The 13,216-nt window shown below is 37.4% G+C and overlaps 1 protein-coding gene across 2 annotated transcripts in view; it reads left to right on the top strand.

The window, feature by feature from the left end:
* The window catches only part of TNPO3 (transportin 3), a 78,028-nt gene that overhangs the window by 14,481 nt on the left and 50,331 nt on the right, over positions 1-13,216 (top strand). The gene's annotated exons all lie outside the window — the stretch shown is intronic.

The following is a 13,216-nucleotide window of genomic DNA, read 5'->3' as shown; positions in this document are numbered from 1 at the left end:
ATCAGTCTAATTGTTCTTTTAAAGGTAATACATCTTTTTTTCTGCCCTGTAGATTTTCCTCTTTGGCTTTTTAGGAGTGTTAAGATGTGCATAGGTCTGGTTTTTCTGTCATTAGGGTTTATAGAGCTTCTTAAGTCTGTGGGTTGGTGTCTCTGTCACTTTGGAAATTTCTTAGCCATTATCTTTAGTACTTCTGCCCCATTTTTTCTTTTCCTTCTAGGATTTCAATTATATGTATGTTAAACTTTTTCACTGTGTCCCCCATGTCACTCGGATTCTTCCCATTTTTTACTGTTCATCTTTTTTGACTTTGTGCTTCTGTCTCGTTATTTTCTCTTGATCTATTTCTAGCATAGTAATCTTGTCTTCAGTTCTCTGATTGCTATTTTAACCCTTCCATTTGGTTTTTAATTTTGGTTACTGTATTTTTCAGTTTTAGAATTTCTTTTTTTTTTATGTTTATTTATTTTTGAGAGAGAGAGAGAGAGAGCGTGAGCAGGGGAGGGGCAGAGAGAGAGGGGGAGACACAGAATCCAAAGCAGCTCCAGGCTCTCCGCCATCAGCACAGAGCCCTACCTGGGGCTCAAACTCATAAACCATGAGATCATGACCTGAGCCGAAGTTGGAAGCTTAACTGACTGAGCCGCCTAGGTTCCCCTATTTGATTATTTTTTATAGATTTCATTTCTTAATGGAAATTTTCCAATTTGGCTTCTAATTCCTTGAGTATATTAATTAGCTACTTAATTTTTTTCAAACGATTTATTTTTAATTTTTTAAATGGTTTTTTAATTTTGAGAGAGAGTGAGAGAGTGAGATCTGGGGAGGGGTAGAGAGAGAGAGAGAGAGCAAGACACAGAAGCAGGCTCCAGGCTCCGAGCTGTCAGCTGAGAGCACAGAGCCCGGGGTGGGACTCAAACTTGTGAACTATGAGATTATAACCTGAGTTGAACTCAAACACTTAACTGACTGAGCCACCCAGGCATCCCCCCAAACTATTTATTTTGACAAGTTCATAACTTGAAAGAATTGTACAGTGAACACGGATAAACCCTTTTCCTCAATTTGACAGTGCTCCATTTGCTTCTCTCTGTCCTTCTGTGTATGTATCTTTTTAATCTTTCCTAAGTAAATTGAAGACCTTATAATGCTGTTCCCGTAAACAGTGACATTTATCTTGTCAGAACAAGAACATTTTTCTAAACTAAACTAAAACCATTGTTACGCTCTAGAAATTTAACTTTGGTATAATGGTATTATCTAAAACATAGTCTATATTAAAATTTCCCAGTTGCTTTTAAAGTGTTTCTTTTTCTTTCTTTTTTTTTAATTTTATTTTTTCATTTTTTAAAGTTTATATCCAGATTAGTTAACATATAGTGCAACAATGATTTTAGGAATAGATTCCTTAGTTCCCCTTACCCATTTAGTCCATCCCCCCTCCCACAACTCCTCCAGTAACCCTCAGTTCTCCATATTTATGAATCTCTTCTGTTTTGTCCCTCTCCCTGTTTTTATATTATTTTTGTTTCCCTTCCCATATGTTCATCTGTTTTGTCTCTTAAAGTCCTCATATGAGTCAAGTCATATGATTTTTGTCTTTCTCTGACTAATTTCACTTAGCATAATACCCTCCAATTCCATCCACATAGTTGCAAATGGCAAGATTTCGTTCTTTTTGATTGCTGAGTAATACTCCACTGTACATATACACCACATTTTTATCCATTCACCCATAGATGGACGTTTGGGCTCTTTCCATACTTTGGCTACTGTTGATAGTGCTGCTGTAAACATGGGGGTACATGTGTCCCTTCGAAACAGCACACCTGTATCCCTTGGATAAATGCCTAGTAGTGCAATTGCTGTGTCGGAGGGTAGTTCTAAAGTGTTTATTTTTCTAATCTAGGATTCATTCAAGGAAAATGCATTGCTTGTAGTTGGTCTTTTTAGTTCTTTGGGGTATTTTTGTTTGTCTTATGATAATGGCATTAAAAAACCAATCCAGGCTCGTTTTGTCTTTGTTTTTAATGTGCCCTGCTATTTGGATTTGTGTCGTCATTTTCTCATGGTTGCATTCAGGTGAAACAATTTTTGGAGGAATACTACATGGATGATAATTTATTGTTTTCAGTGAATCACATCAGGAGTAGCATAAAATCTGTTTGTTCCATTATTGGTGATATTAAATTTTGCCACTTCGTTTAAGGCATCCTAGTTGTTTTAGTCCATTTAGATATGTTATTTTCTATTGTCTGTTTCTTTTTCTTTTGTTGTTATTACTAGTTTTGCTTTTATTTGATAGTGGATATATTGTTTATGAAAAGTTTAACAGATAATAAATGATGTTTTCCACTTGACATGAGTTCTTTTGCTTCTGGTGGATCTTTATAGTAGGGCCAAATCCCTTTAAGAAGAGATTGAGCAGATTCTAAACTGTGTTTGTTTGTTTGTTTCTTTCTTTCAGTGGGTAACAAAATTTACCATTTTAACTATTTATTTATTTTTTCCTTTGTACACAAACTGCATTCTATATTTCTATATAATTTCCACAAGTTGAGTGAGTTCTCATCTCATTTTTTTTAATGGTGCATACAGGTTTTTTTAAATTTAATTTATTTTTTAAATTTACATCCAAGTTAGCATATAGGGCAAAATGATTTCAGGAGTAGATTCCTTAGTGCCCCTTACCCATTTAGCCCATCCTCCCTCCCACAATGCCTCCCGTAACCTCAGTTTGTTCTCCATATTTATGAGTCTCTTCTGTTTTGTCCCCCTCCCCTGTTTTTATATTATTTTTACTTCCCTTCCCTTATGTTCATCTATTTTGTATGTTAAAGTCCTCATATGAGTGAAGTCATATGATATTTGTCTTTCTCTAATTTCACTTAGCACCATTTTAACTTTTAAAGTACCCATTCAGTGGCATTAAATACATTCACATCAACGTATTACCATCACCACAATCCATCTCCAGAACTTTTCATCTTCTTCAACTGAAACTGTACTGAAAAAAACAGTAACTCTCATTATCTTCTCCTTTCAATGCCTGGCAATCAAAATTCTAACTTTGTCTATGAATTTGACTACTCTAGGTACTTCATATAAGTGGACTCTTACAATATTGGTCCTTTTGTGTCTGTAGCTTTTAATGGTACTTCCTTTTTAAGGCTGAATAATAATCCATTGTGTATATATGCCACATTTTGTTCATCTGTTCATCTGTCAGTTAGCATTTGAGTTTTCAATGTTGGCTATTTTGAAATATGCTGCTATGGGATGCCTGGGTGGCTCAGTCTGGTGACCCTCCGACTTTGGCTCAGGTCATGATCTCGTGGTTTGTGAGTTTGAGCCCCACGTCGGGCTTGCTGCAGTCAACCTGTCAGTGCAGAGCCTGCTTTGGATCATTTGTCCCTCTCTCTCTCTGCTCCTCCCTCACTTTCTGTCTCAAAAAATAAATTGAAATATGCTACTACGAACATTGGTGTGTTAATATCTGAGTCCCTACTTCCCATTGTTTGGGGCACATACTCAGAAGCAGAATTGCTGGATCATATGGTAATTTTAAGTTTTTGAGGAACTGCCATGCTGTTTTCCATAGTGGCTGTACTATTTTAAATTCTTACCAGCAACGCACAGTTTGCCAGTTTCTCCACATCCAATACCATTTTGTTTTCTTGATAGTAGCTATCCTAATGAGAATGAAGTATCTCATTGTGGTTTTGATTTACATTTCCCTAATGAAGAGTGATGTTGAACATTTTTTTATGTGGTTATTGGTCATTTGTGTGTCTTTTTGGAGAAGTGTCTATTCAGGCCTTTGCCCATTTTTTAATTGGGTTGTTTGAGGGTTTTTGTTGTAGGGATTCTTTATATATTCTGGATATGAACGTCTTATGAAATTTATCATTTGCATATATTTTCTCCCACTTGTGGGTGGCCTTTTCATATTTATCCTGTCTTTTGATAATAAGTAGAAATTTTAAATTTTGATATAGTCCAGTTTATCTTTTACTTTTGCTGCATGTGCTTTTGATCTGAGAATCATTGCCGAATCCAATATTCATGAAGCTTTTCCCCTATGTTTTCTGGTAAGAGTTTTATAGTTTTATAAAAATATTTAGTTTGTGATCCTTTTGGGGTTAGTTTTTGTATATGATGTAAAATAAGGGTCCTGTTGTCCTTGTTGAAAATCATTTGACCAGATATGCAAGGATTTATTTCTGGGTTCTCTATTCTATTCTGTTGGTCTTGTGTCTGTCATATGCCAGTACTACACTTTTTTTTTTTTTTTTTTAACGTTTGTTTATTTTGAGAGAGCATGCGAGCAGGGGAGGGTCAGAGAGAGGGAGAGAGTGTCCCAAGCAGCCTCCACAATGTCAGTGCAGAGCCCAGTGCAGGGCTCTCAGACCCACAAACCGTGAGATCACGCCTGAGCTGAAACCAAGAGTCAGATGCTCAACCTCCAGGAGTCAGATGCTCAACCAACTGAGCCACCTAGGTGCCCCCAATACCATACTTTTTTTAATTGTGGCCAAAAACACATAACATGAATTTACCCTCCCAGCAGTTTCCAGGTATGTGGTATAATATTGTCAACCACATATACATTGTTGTATAATAGATACCTTGAGCCCCACTCCCATTCTGCCTGACTGAAATTCTAGACATACTGAAAAATACCCCACCTCACCCTCCTTCTGGCCCTAATTTTGACTGCTTTAGATACCTCATATAAGTGGAATAATGCAGCATTTGCCTTTTTGTGACTTACTTGTTTAACATAATGTCCTCAAGGTTTATTCATGTTATAGCATGTAATGGTACTTCCTTATTTTTTTAAGACTGAATAATATGTCATTGCTAAGTATATACCACATTTTATTTATCCATTCATCTGTCAATTAACATTTGAGTTGTTTTCAACTTTTGGCTATTGTGAACAATGCTGCAGTGTACATGGGTGTGTAAATATCTTTCTAAGATATATATCCAGAAGTGGAGTGTTGGATCATATAGTAATTCTATTTTTAATTTTTGAGTAACCTCCATATTGTTTTCCATAGCATCTGTACTGTTTTATTTACATTTACTGTTTTATAACAGTGCACAAAGAGTTCTAGTATCTCCACATCTTCACCAACACTTATTTTCTGTTTGTTTTTTTTTTTTCTTTTGATAGTGGCCATTTAGCAGGTGTGAAGTGATATCTAATTGTAGTTTGGATTTACATTTCCCTGATTACTAATGATGTCGAGCATCTTTTCATGTGTTTGCTGGTCATTATTATATTGTCTTTAAAGAAATGCCTTTTCAAGTCCATTTTAAAATTGGGTTATTTGGTTTATTTGTTTGGAGTTGTAGAAGTTCTTTATATATTCCTGACATTAACCCTTTATCAGATACATGGTTTGCAAATAGTCTCTCCCATTCCATAGGTTGCTTTTTCACTTTGTTGATTATTTCTTTTGCTATGCACAAGCTTCAAAGTGTGATATAGTCTCTTTTGTCTATTTTTACTTTTGTTTCCTTTGCTTTTAGTGTTATATCCGTGAAATCCTCATCAAAATAATTGTCATGAAGTTTTCCCCCTTATGTTTTCTTTGGGGAGTTACAGTTTTCAGGTCTTATATTTAGGTCTTAATTTAATGTATTTTGAGTTAATTTTGTACATGGGTCCACCTTCTTCCTTTTGTATATGGATGTCTACTTTTCCCAACTCTGCTTGTTGAAGAGATTCTCCTTTCCCCACTGTGCAGTTTTGGCACCCTTGTCGAAGATTATTTGACTATATTTGTGGGGGGTTATTTCTAGGCTCTTTGTTTATTCCATTGGTTTATCTGTATCTTTATGCCAGGACCATACTGTTTTGATTATTCTGGTTTTATAATAACTTTTGAAATTGGGAAATGTGAGACCTCCAACTTTGTTCTTTCTCAAGACTGTTTGGGCCCTCTGGGGGTCCTTTGAGATTCCGTGTAGATTTTCTGATGGATTTTTCATTTCTGCTAAAAAACATAATTGGGATTTTGATAGGGATTACACTGAATCTGTAGATGGCTTTGGATAGTATTGACAATAATAGTAAGTCTTCCAGTCCTTGCACACAGGATGTCTTTCCATTTATTGATGTTGTCTTTAATTTCTTTCAGCAGTGTTTTATAGTTTTCAATGTACAAAACAAGTCTCTTTGCCTTCTTTCTTCATTCCTGAGTATTCAGTTCTTTTCAGTGCTATTGTAAATGCAATTTTCTTAATTTCCTTTCCAACTTGTTCATTGTTAATGTATAAAAACTGATTTTGGGGTGTTGATTTTGTAGTTTCCAACTTCGCTGACTTCATTTATTAGTTCTAACAGGTTTTTGAGGAAGCTTCAGGGTTTTCTACATAGAAGATCATGCCATATGTGAGTAACCATCATTTTACCCCATCCTGTCTAATTTGAATACCTTTTATTTCTTTTTCTTGCTTAATTGCTTTGGCTGGAACTTCCAACACAATGCTGTGTTGAATTTACGTGGCAAAAGTGGGGATCCTTGTCTTGTTTCTGGTCTAAGAGTTTTGAAAAGCTGTCAGTGACCATTGAGTAAGATGTTCATTGTGGGTTTTTCATATATGGTTCTTTTGTATGTTGAGATAGTTTCCTTCTTTTCCTAGTTTGTTGAGTGTTAAGTTTTGACAGATGCTTTTTCTGCATCAATTGAGATGTTTATGTCTTTTTCTCCTTCATTCTTCATTCTTTGATTTTTGTATGTTGAACCACCTTGCATTCCTTGAATAAATCCCACTTGGTTGTGGTGGATAATCCTTTAATGTACTGTTGAATTTGGTTTGTTAGCATATTGCTGAGGTTTTTTGCATGAATATTTGTAAGGGATATTGGTCTGTAGTTTTTGGTTTTTTTTTTTAATGTTTATTTTTGAGAAACAGAGACTGTGCAAGTGGGAGAGGGGCAGAGAGAGAAAGGAATAGAGCTTCTGAAGTGGGCTCTGTGCTGATAGCAGACAGCCCAGCGTGAGACTCGAACTCACAAACCATAGAGATCATGTCATGAGCCAAAGTTGGACATTTAAACGATTGAGCCGCCCAGGTGCCCAGTCTAGTTTTCTTGTAATATCTTTGCCTTTAGTATCAGAGTAGTGCTCTCTTCATAAAATAAATTAGGAAGTATTCCCTCTTCTCTTCAGTATTTTGGAAGAGTTTGAGAAAAGTTGATTTTCCTTAAATGTTTGGTAGAATACACCAGTAAAGCCACCTGGCCCTGGGCTTTTCTTTATTGGAAGTTTTTTTTTTTTTTTATTGGAAGATTTTTGATGACTTGGATTCAATCTTTTTATTAGTTATAGTAATATAGTCTATTTAGATTTTCTATTCCTTCTGGATTCAGTCTTGGTACATTGTATGTTTCTGGCAGTTTATCCATTTCATCTAGACTATCCAGTTTGTTGGTATATAGTTGTTCATAGTAACCCTTAAAATCTTAAAAAAAATTTTTTTTAATGTTTATTTTTGAGAGAGAGAGAGAGAGAGCACATGAGCATGGGGGAGACAGAGACAGAATCCGAAACAGGCTCCAGGCTCCAGGCTCCAGGCTCCGAGCTGTCATCACAGAACCCGATGCGGGACTTGAACCCATGAACCTTGAGATCTTGACCTGAGCCGGAGTCAGATGGTTAAGCTACTGAGCCACCCAGGCACCCCTCTTAAAATCTTTTTTTTAATTTCTGTAAAATTGGTGGTAATGTCCCCATTTTAATTTTATTTCTTTTTTCTTAGTTAACATAGATAAAGGTTTGTCCATTTTTTGGATCTTTTCAGAGAATCAAATCTTTGTTTTTCTATTCTCTATTTTGTTTATCTTTGCTCCAACTTTTATTCTTCCAATATTTATTTTTTGCTAGCTTTGGGCTAAGTAGTTCTTTTTCTAGTTCCTTAAGGTATAAGGTTAGGTTGTTGATCTGAGATATTTTTTCTTTTCTAACATAAATGTGTGTAACTATAAATTTCCCTCTTGGGGCTGTTGTTGCTGCATCTCAAAAATTTTGAGGGGCGCCTGGGTGGCTCAGTCGGTTGAGCGGCTGACTTCGGCTCAGGTCATGATCTCGCGGTCCGTGAGTTCGAGCCCCGCGTTGGGCTCTGTGCTGATAGCTAGGAGCCTGGAGCCTGTTTCAGATTCTGTGTCTCCCTCTCTCTGACCCTCCCCTGTTCATGCTCTGTCTCTCTCTGTCTCAAAAATAAATAAACATTAAAAAAAAATTTTTAATAAAAAAAAAAATTTTTGGTTTGTGTTTCCAGTTTCTTTTAAGATATTTTCAATTTCCCTTCTTGTTGTTTCTTGTCCCATTGGTTGTTTTTAGTATGTGTTACTTTTGGGCCATGTGGCTGGCTCAGTCAGAAGAGTATGCTATTCTTGATTTTGGGTTCGTGAGATATTGGGTGTAGAGGTTACTTTTAAAAAAAGTCTAAAAAAGATGCTTGAAAAATAAATCTTTGCACCCCTACCCCCAAGTTTAACAGTCCACAAGGAAGTAGTGTTTTGTTTTGTTTTGACTTTTGATTCTGCCCTTTCTTTTGAGATCTCTATGTTTGTTTTATTTATTTTGAAACATTTATTTTGAGAGAGAGAACAAGTAGAAGAGAGGCAGAGACAGAGGGAGAGAATCTCTAGCAGGCTCTGCGCCAACACCGTGTAGCCTGATGTGGGGCTCAAACCCATGAACTGTGAGATCATGACGTGAGCTGAAACCAAGAGTCAGATGCCTAACCAACTGTGCCACCCAGGCTCCCCAAGTCTCTACTTTTAAAGAGGTAGAAAGATGTAAGTTAGAAATATAGATAACCCATAATGATACAATTGGAAGTTTTACTGGTTTCTGCCATTCAGATTAAAGCACAGTATGGCATTCATTGTACAATTAATGAACTTTTCCTTTTTTTGTAATTTTTTTTTAATGTTTATTTTTGAGAGAGACAGAGCATGAGTGGGGGAGGGGCAGAGAGAGGGAGAGACACAGGATCTGAAGCAGGTTCCAGGCTCTGAGCTGTCAGCACCGAACCTAACGTGGGGCTCGAACTCATGAACCTCGAGATCATGAGCTGAGCTGAAGTCAGATGCTTACCCCAGTAATGAACTTTTACATTGAAGTTTTTAGTTTGTTTTGTCGCTCCAGTTTGGTTTTTAAACACAGATACAGAAAACAGCATGGGAGGAATGTATAACCTGGTAAATTACTGAATGTGGGTATCCATATAGTTACCACCCAAGTCAAGAAATAGAACTCTACTGGCCATTCCAGAAGTTTTCCTTGTGCTTTGTTTGACATAACTGCTTCCTTCTCCCTAAAGGTAACCACTGTCCTTTCATAGTAATTCTTTCTTTGTATTTCTTTATAGTTTTTAGTCTTGCTGTGTTGTTGTTGTTTTTTAAGTTTATTTTTTATTTATTTTTATGAGCGAGTGTGCGGGGAATCACAAGCAGGCTCTGTATTGTCAGCGTGGAGCCTGATGGGGGGGCTTGAACCCATGAAGCGTGAGATGGTGACCTGAGCTGAAATCAAGAGTCCAACAATCAACTGACTGAGCTGCCCATGCACCCCTGTTGTTGTTTTGATATTTTTTTTTTAAATTTTTTAACATTTATTTATTTTTGAGAGACAGAGAGATAGAGCATGAGTTGGGAAGGAGCAGAAAGAGAGGGAGACAGAATCTGAAGCAGGCTCCAGGATCTGAGCTGTCAGCACAGAGCCCGACGTGGGGCTCGAACTCACGGACCATGAGATCATGACCCGAGCTGAACTCAGACGCTTAACCTACTGAGCCACCCAGGTGCCCCTTAATATTTATTTTTGAGAGAGTGTGTGTGTGTATGCATGAGCTGGGGAGGAGCACAGAGAGGGAGACAGAGGATCCAAAGCAGGCTCTGTGCTGTTAGCACAGAACTCTGTGCTGGGCTTGAACTCAAGAACCGTGAGATCATGACCGGAGCCGAAGTCAAATGGTTAATCAACTTAGCCACCCAGGAGCCCCTTGCTGCTGTTTTTAAGAATATGTGTTTTGAGTGTCTTTTAATCTGTAGGTTCTCTTTATATATAGATTATTTAACTGTTGAAGAATCTGGGCCATTTGACCTGTTGAATTTCCTAAGTGTGGATTTTGCCAGTTGTATACTTATGAGTCAGTTCTAGTCTCCTCTGTATTTCCTGCAAATTGCCAGAGAATCCAGAGACTTGATGACACACAGATTTGATCCTGTTGTCATTCTGGTATCCTCTTTTATCAAGATGCACATAATATTTGGTGGTTTGTTCTTGTGATCTACTGTGAAGCAAATTACCCTAAAACTTATTGACTTAAAACAAAAATCCTTTTATTGTATCTCTTAATTTTGTAGGTCACAAGTTCTAGCAGGGCTCTGTAGATGATAATTCTGTTCCATGAAGTTTGGTGGATGGGCTGGTCTGGAGGTTCTAAGATGGCTTTGTTTACATGCCTGACACTCTGGTAGAAATGGCTGGAAGGCTGGACTTAGCTGGGCTCCTCTTGTTTACATGTAGTTTTAGGTGTCTTTACATTGTCTCTCCAGCAGAGTAGTCCGAGTTCTTACATAGTAATTGTCCAAGAATTTGTGGACATGCATTAAGACCAATAAATATTTTGGGGAGATGCTTTGATATACCCTGTTTCTTTTAAAGTGCACTGATTTTATCCCCCATCCATGAATCTTGCTGTAGCAATTATTACTGTGGTATTGAAATAGTGATTGTCTATTTTTCTCATTCCTTCTTACATTTATTAACTAAGCATTCTTCTGTAAAAAAAAAGATGTCTTACATCTTACAGATAACTTCTCTGCAGTTATTTATTTGATCATTATTCACATCATTGTGGACTCATGGGTATTTGCTTTATTTTTGAGTTATAACCCAACACTATCGTAATAATCTACTTTCTTACACTAGGTTTTTTATCTTTGGCCATTGAGCCCTTTCATGTTGGCTTCTATGTCCTTTGGACTTTAGGCTAGTTTGAAAAATGTTTTTCTAGGGGTGCCTGGGTGGCTCAGTCGGGTGAGCATCTGACTTCGGCTCAGGTCATGATCTCACAGCTCATGGGTTCGAGCCCCACGTTGGGCTCTGTGCTGACAGCTCAGAGCCTGGAGCCTGCTTTGGATTCTGTGTCTCCCTCTCACTCTGCCTGTACCCCGCTCATACTCTGTTTGTCTCTGTCTCAAAAATAAACGTTAAAAAAAATTTTAATGTTTTTCTGGCCTACTTTCCTTGTAAAGATGTTATTCTGTTCATTATTTTCTTTTTCCTCCTATAGCTATATAGCATTTGACCTCAGTTGTTTTTTTTGTGTGTGAAATTAGTCTTTCTGAACTTTAGGAGGTGTGGTTATGGGTAGTGTTTTCATCTTCAAAGAACTTCCTTTTCTGTTGTTTTCTGATAGTATTTACAAATATGGTAGTTTGATTCCTAAGATTTCTTAGCTTTGTTACCTTCTTCTTTTCTTCCTTTATCTCATTTTACTTGTCCTGCATTATTTTGACTCAGTTCACAGCACTTGTCCTCAGTTTGTAGTCCTATCCTGTCCTTCCAGTTACAAGAGTTTATAGAAGCTAGACTGCACCATCTCCTTAGATTTTATGTAGGCCTCTTCTACCCACCTGCTTTTGGATTAGACAAAACTCTTCCACTTTCAGTTCTCAAATTGTCTCTCTGTTCTTTCTTTCCATTGAATATCTTTTGGCTCTATAGGTTTTCCTCTGCTCTTAGATCCATTAGATACCCTGTTGTTTTCCTCTGCTTCTGCTTTTACTGAAGCTGAAACTACACGGGTCTTAGATGTTACTGGTTTGTCTCCAGCAACTTATATTTTGGGGTTCTTAGAGATAACTCAATAATATCCGGTTTTGTTTTAAATGTCCATAGTGCTTTAATTTTGTTCGTTAATTGGTGTGTTTTTATGAGGGCATTTATGGAGATTACAAGGCTTCATAGAATCTTTCTGCAATTATTTTTTTTAATGTCAGTTTGAGGGGTGCCTGGCTGGCTCAGTCAGTAGAGCACGCAGCTCTTGATCTCAGGGTCATCATTTCAAGCCCCATGTTGGCCATAGAGCTTACTTTAAAAAAAAGAAAAAGAAAAAGAAAAGATTAGGGGCCCCTGGGTGGCTCAGTTAAGCGGAACCTGGAGCCTGCTTTGGATTCTGTGTCTCCCTCTCTCTCTCTGCTCCTCCCCTGCTTGCACTCTCTTTCTCAAAAATAACCATTAAAAAAAAAAAAAAAAGACTGGACCCCTGGGTGGCTCAGTCATTTAAGCGTCCAACTTCGGCCTAGGTCATGATCTCACAGTTCCTGAGTTCGAGCCCCGTGTCAGGCTCTGTGTTGACAGCTTGGAGGGAGCCTGGAGCCTACTTCAGATTCTGTGTCTCCCTCTCTCTCTCTGCACCTCCCCCGCTCATGTTTGTACTCTGTCTCTGTCAAAAATAGATAAACTTAAAAAAAATTTTTTTTAAATAATAAAAAAAGAAAAAAAGACTCGATTATAAAATATCAGTTTGAGCAAAATATATTTTGATGTCATTAAACTACAGGTGTGCTTGAGTTACTGGTTAGATACTGAATAGCTAAAAACTTAGGTGACTGGAAGATTTTTTGTGATACAATGTTTCATGCTTATTTTCCACCATCTTATTTGAATGCTAAAGTTTTGGGGTTTTTTTTAAGAATTTTTTTTAAGTTTATTTATTTTGAGAGAGAGGGAGAGAGAGAGAACATGGGGGGGGGGGGGGGGGGGGGGAGAGAGAATCCTAAGCAGTCTCAGTAAGCACTATTAGTGCAGAGCCCGATGCAGGGCTCAAACTCACAAACCCCATGAGATCATGACATGAACCGAAACCAAGAGTTGGACGCTTAACCGACTGAGCTACCCCAGGTGCCCCGAAAGCTCAGTTTTATGTTAATAAACCTGTCATGAATTTCAGGGTCTCTCTGTTTTCAGTTTACTTTGGGAATTTGTGCAGACCATTTATTCTACCTGTTTCTCTTCCTTAACTTCTGTTTATCTTTGGAAAGATCTTGAAGAATCATTATATATTACTTGTGAAGTACTCTATCATCATAAGAAATTGACTAGGCAGATCTATGTGATCTCTTTTCACAATTGCCTTTATTCCTGAACTAAGATTGAAACTTTTTCTTCAGTTCCTTATTGCC

Source organism: Panthera tigris, chromosome A2 (genome assembly GCF_018350195.1).
Source record: "Panthera tigris isolate Pti1 chromosome A2, P.tigris_Pti1_mat1.1, whole genome shotgun sequence".
NCBI classification, from domain to species: domain Eukaryota; kingdom Metazoa; phylum Chordata; class Mammalia; order Carnivora; family Felidae; genus Panthera; species Panthera tigris.
This window is presented reverse-complemented; position numbering and strand designations above follow the sequence as displayed.